This window comes from Solanum dulcamara, chromosome 8 (genome assembly GCF_947179165.1).
Source record: "Solanum dulcamara chromosome 8, daSolDulc1.2, whole genome shotgun sequence".
Classification (NCBI taxonomy): Eukaryota; Viridiplantae; Streptophyta; class Magnoliopsida; order Solanales; family Solanaceae; genus Solanum; species Solanum dulcamara.
In genome coordinates this window covers 62615064-62621445 of record NC_077244.1, presented here as the reverse complement: position 1 = coordinate 62621445, position 6382 = coordinate 62615064, and the positions used below count along the sequence as shown (strand labels likewise).

General features: G+C 27.8%; 1 non-coding gene across 1 annotated transcript; it reads left to right on the top strand.

Annotated features, from left to right (window-relative positions):
• The first annotated feature begins 1507 nt into the window (after positions 1–1507).
• Positions 1508–1609, top strand: LOC129901944 (U6 spliceosomal RNA). The gene has a single exon (XR_008770019.1). It is a non-coding gene; the product is annotated as a U6 spliceosomal RNA (small nuclear RNA).
• Positions 1610–6382: the final 4773 nt, after the last annotated feature.

The window sequence follows — 6382 nt, the reverse complement described above, 5'->3', positions numbered from 1 at the left end:
CTATGAATCTTATTTACTCTCGCTTAGTCATGTAACAATGTAAAGAACTATCATTAATGTATATTCCACTTTAATTAAGTACGATTTTCTCAGTCTCAAAATAAGTGTATCTTAATAAAAAATTACTTTTATTAAGAAATCAATAAATATAATGTGAGTTTACTAAACTACCCATATCTAATAAATGTCTGCTTCATTCCAATTTATTTAATAATCTTTCCTTTTTAGTCAATCTAAAAAATAATGATATTTTTATGTATTTAATAATAATTTAATTGTAACTTTTTTATTTGTTCATAATGAGATAATTTATAATTATAAAAATTTCTATGAATTATTTTAAATCACAATTTGTTTTTTTTTTTTCTTAACTAAAAATTATGCTCAATCAAACTATAATATGTTATGTATACACTGTATGTTAGAAGGCTCCCAAGTCCGCGTTTAATTACTTTTAAATGGGTAAAGGATAAAGCGGAGTCACATCAGTTTAATTACTTGCCATACAAGGTTCCCAATTCCGCCCAAAAAAATGAAAGAAAAAATTATTCACTACATACTTCTCATTTTACTTTACTCTTATACCAAAAAAAAATATTTTATTTTATTTATTTATTTTTTCAAATTAAGAGAGTTATATTTTTTTTTGTAATATTATATATAATCACATTAAATAATACTCTCTCCATCTATTTTTACTTATTCATTATATTAATAATAAATGTCCAATAATACTTGTTCAGTTTGGAAAATCAATGAATTATTTATTTATTTGTGTCCATTGTACACTCGCTATTAGATACTCCCTCCATTTCATATTAAGTAATTTTTTGGGAGATTTTTCATCCTTCAAAATAATCAAATTATTCAAAGTTCAAGATAAATGTTTGAAACTTTTTTCATGTTTGACCTTTCATTTATTGAAGTTTTATATTTTCTAGGAGATAAATCACACTTATTGTAAAGTTATATTTATGATTTTACAAAGGGCAATAGTGAAAAGTATGGTTCAAATTATATCCTTGAATGTTTTTCTTAATATGTATGCATTGCCTCACAAATTTACTTAATATGAAATGGAGGGAGTACTATTCAATATTTATCGTAATACTGTTTCTCTTATTTATCGTTTCTTAAGGTGTATGTCAAGTCAATAGTGAACAATTATTGTTGGACGGAGAAAATATTAGTTTATCATTAATAAGATTAGTGTAATAAAATATACCCATCTAATTAAATTTTTAAATGAATATGACAGATTAATAGGGACCAAGTAATATCAAATTAAGGGAATAGAAGGAATAATTAAGATTTAATGGTCAAATGATACTAGAGGCCCTTTAAATATTATTTATAGGGTTTCAGCAAGACCCATATATATTCAAGAAAAATTTACATGAATAACAAATATGTGCTATGTATTTATAATTTATAGCTATTCTACGATTCTTTTTATAACTATAATTTATTCTCTCTACCATCTTTCAACTCTCTACCTAATTTTGCCGGCCCTTTGGAGACATTCGATAAAATTGGAATGACACAGAAAAAATTAGCATAGCTTCTGTGTAAAAATGACACGCACAATCGAGAAATCGTCCAAAAAACTCTACCTAATTTTGCTCATCTCTTTCTCCCTTTCTCACTCACCACTCACCCCGGCCCCGGCCCCACCACCTCTCCCTCTATTGGTAACCACCTTTTTTTTCTTGTTAGCCTCTTTCCTTTCTTTTTATATTTTAATATTTTCATTTCTCCCTCTATAATTCTATATTTTTGCCTCTCTCGGCTCTCGCTTTAACCCTCCCCCCCCTACCTTTATTGTATTTCTCTATTTTTATAAATGAATACAAGTGATCAATAGTGATATAAAAATGAATGAATAAAAGCAATATAAGAGCGAACGAAATACACAGTCTTCATGTATTTTTTAATTAGTTTTTTTACTTTTTGTATCTTTATATACACTAGATTTGTATTTATTAATACAACTTATATACGCGCATGAACACAAGTATAAGTAGAGCTAATGAATACAAGTGAAATTAGAGTGAATGAATACAATCTTCTGTTTTTTTTGTCTTTTTTTTTGTATATTTGTATGCATATAGATTGTATTCGTGATACAATTTGCATTCGTTGATACAATCTAAATGCACATATGATCAATTAATACCCTAATAAAGTCGCTTGACACCTCAAAATTCAAAAAAAAATTGGAAAAAAGCTCAAATGTGTCATCAAATTTTGACAAAAAGCTCATCTATGTCATTCGTTAAAAGTTTGACTCATCTACGTCATTTTTTGCTTGAGAAAAGGCTCATCCATGCCACTAGTTGTTAGTTAAAAATAGTTCAGATGTTACAATATCATTTTTTACACGTGGTCAATTATGATTCGGTCACATCATTAATTAAATTATTTTTAAAAAGACAAAAGGCTCAAACATGCCATCAAATTTTGAAAAAAGGCTCATCTATGACATCCGATAAAAGTTTGGCTCATCTATGTCATTTCTGTTTAACAAATAATGGCATGAATGATTCTTTTCTCAAACGAAAATAACATAGATAAGGCTTTTCTCAAAGTTCGATTTGACATATTTGAGCCTTTTCCCATTTTTTTTTATTTCTTAAATTTCGTGTCAAATCAAACTAGCTATATCATATAAATTGAAACGGAGTAAGAAGTACCTTTTACTATTATGTATAAATGAATAGAACATAATGATAAAGCAACATTAGGTTTATAATTACTCAGGTATTTAAAATTGTAAAATAGTCCATGAATAGGATCGGAGAAACAAGAAATCGATAGTTTTGAATTTCCTAAAATGAAAAAAAAAACAAAAAAAAAACTCCGTCCACTTAGATTGGGGAGGAAGTAAAAAAAAGTAAAAAAGAAACCATTCAACGAACTGTCGTCTACTTTACGACTAGAATAGAATAATAGCTTGACCATATATGTAAGAATTGAATGGGAAACACGCCCAATGGCATATATTCCACAATATAACGTTAAGTCTCCTCTTTCACAATGTTACCTAAATTACCACTAAATAACAAGTTGAAGTTTGAACAACAAGCTTCTTGACCCATCTTCTATATATATAATGATGACTTGCAAGACTGAAATATAATTAACACTAAAATATATATATATAAAGCAAGCTCACACAAATTACATAGAGAGAAAGAGAGAGATGTCAACACATAAAGAAGGCAAATTATCAATTAATGGAAAAGAAAGTATGGAACATGATGGAAGTGAGACAAGCAATGGGGTGTTTCCTTTTAAGGCTAAAGTTGGGAGTGTGTTTCCTAAAGAGCACAAGTCAGTGAAAGCCATGGCATTTGATAAGTTAGTCAAAGTTTTCACTTCTCCTTTGAATGAAGAAAAGAAAAAGATATAGCTAGTTCATCATCATTCTAGCTACTTTATATATATATATATATATATAAAAGAGAGTTTATTAGTATTAGAAGCAAACAATTCTGTCCAAGCTTGTAGGACCAGGATGGTTGATGTTTTGACTTGATAGTAATAACTTCATGCATGCATGTAATTTATGACATGTAATGAAATAGAGTTTGTGGGACGGGACCTAAAATCTTGTCTCGATAAAATATGTTATCAAGGACTAGAATTCTATACATATGCTTATAATAATACTACAAGTGTTTATATTGCCCGTCTTTCATTCACATTTTGTTCTATTTTGATGAAGTCCCGAAATTGTTTATTAGATAATTAATGATAATGGAATTTGTGCCTCGACATCCAACCCTTAACACCTGAAATAGATTTAGATAAATAGCATTGCAAGAATTAGATGTTGGATGTTCAATTAATATAGTAGCTAGCTAGGAGTATGTTGGTTCTTCAGTTGGGATAAGAAGCCTTACCGTTAAGCTTGATTATCTTAGGTTCTTTTTCCTCCTTAAGTAATCTTCTAAGTACATAAAATAAACTTGTGAAATTGAATTTATAAACATTATAATAAGTCAAAACTTGAAAAATAATGTTAGCAAATATTACTTAAACAAGTATGACATATAAAAATGCAAAATACATTTATTTTAATACATTCTAAGTTGTAACTTGTAACTCATATATATTGTAAGTTTTGTATCTTGAATATATTGTGTGCATATTTTGTAAATATCTTGTATATTTGTGTATATTTATATACACCATCTCTCTCTCTCTCTCTCTCTCTCTCTCTCTATATATATATATATATATATATATATATATATATATATTGTCACGATCTAAAACAGGCCATTAATGGTACTCATACTTAACCTTCTAGGTGGGCAAACCAACGAATACAAAGTCCAACTTATATTAGTTGTTCAACTTATGTAATACGACCATAATGCGGAAACTCAACACTTATAAATTTAAAAGTAAGAAATAATAATCCATTAGAGTCTATTACATATCATTTTTCTAAACCTAAAAGTCATCACATCAAGAACATCTAATTCTAAAATACTAAGTCTGACAGTATCAAAACACCAAAATAGATAAATAAATTAAAATAGTTTGTGTCCGAAAACTAGGGACTTCATGCCATGACTGAGAGAATCCAACGAGAGCTAGAAAGAATAGCTCACACTGTAACCTAATATGATGGACACTGGCTAGAGCTGAGGGCGAGTCGAAGTCGCTCGTACACGCGCTGCACTCCACAAAAGGAAAATGAAGAAAAATACAAGTAGAAGTCAGTACAGGGAAACATGTTTTGAGTAGGTATCATCGTCCAACTCAAAATAGAAACTAATATGCATAAAGTAATAACAAGAAATCAACTATAACACTTAACAAGTGGCAAGCAACAAGCAACAAGTACAAGTGACAACACAATGAAACATTTATGTAATCAATCAATAATATCAAGAACACACATGATCCGATAGTATATTGATAAATTTTATTTATACTATTCGGTATATAAAGTTCTTGACATAGGATTGAGTTTCATACTTTTATTTGTGGTTGTCTCAAACTTTCGCTTATTCTATAATGTCAATGTTTGCTTTTGAGCAAAATGCAATCTATCAACTCATCTCCATGGTTCATTTGATTTGTCATCTTGTTTCTAAGTGATTTTTGATAATTTTTTTTGTGTCAAGTCTTATCAGTTAAATCGATAACCGACCAAAAATGATCATTAATCGATAATTTGATAACCGACAATCAATATCTTAATGGTTCTATAATGATTTAGCATTTCTACAAATTGATAATCGATAAATCAAATCTATAAATTTCAAATGAAACCAAATCGATCGATACACAATACTAATCAAATGTACGTTATTGTAACCACCATGAAATGTTCACAGACGGTTGACACTACAAAGAGGTTTGATCGGAGTAATTTGAGAAAATGTCATAAATAGTCCCTTAATTATAGAAATAGGTCTAAAATGATCCCTTAATTATACACTTATCGGATTTAATCCTTTAATTATTCAAAAACTTATCAGGTTTGGTCACTTAACTATACACTTATCGATTTTAGTTCCTTAACTATATATTTATCTATTTTAGTCCTTTAAGTATTTTAAAACTTATTATGTTTGGTCTTTGTCCATTTTTATATAAATAACTTAGGTTTATATTAACGGAGTTCATGCCTCAGTGAAATTCAAATCTTAACTCATTTTTCAGATGTTTCTTTCTCCCCGCTATTTTTTCTTAGATTACTCTTATGAGAAAAAAAATCTTAACCTCAACGATTCAAAATAAAAATTTTACGAGAAAAAATATATAAGTCATAACTTTTTTTTCAACGGAAGATAAAATGATTATATTATTGCTCCTAATAACTTGAATATGCTAAAATTTATTATAAAATGAAAAAAAATTATTATCCATTAGGTGTGGGGAGAAATTTATTTATATTTAATAGAAACAAATTTTTCGCAATGAGAATAAAAATTTTAAAAACTTCTCACATGTTTTAATTCCGAATCTTGTACTCCAACGATTTAATTGAAGGGAATTTGTTTAATTTTTCAGAAGTTGAAATTTATAAAATGGTAGATTGGTAAAAAAAAATTAATTTTGAAATAGACTAATTTTATTATTTTGTTTATTTTATTTTACGTAGAAAAATTTGAGTAATAAGTTCAAATCTTTATTTTTTTTGTATGAAAAATAAAATTAAAAAAAACTCGCGTTGTTTATGAACCGTCAACCACTAAAGAAGAAAACATAAGATATTCAAGTCAGTAGCAACAATAATATGATTCATTTTATCATTCATTGAATAAAATTGGACTTAATTGTATTTTCTTCTTCATTAATTTTATTTTAAATCATTGAGGTGGTTGTTGGTTTTATAAGAGTAATTTGAAGTATAAGAAGC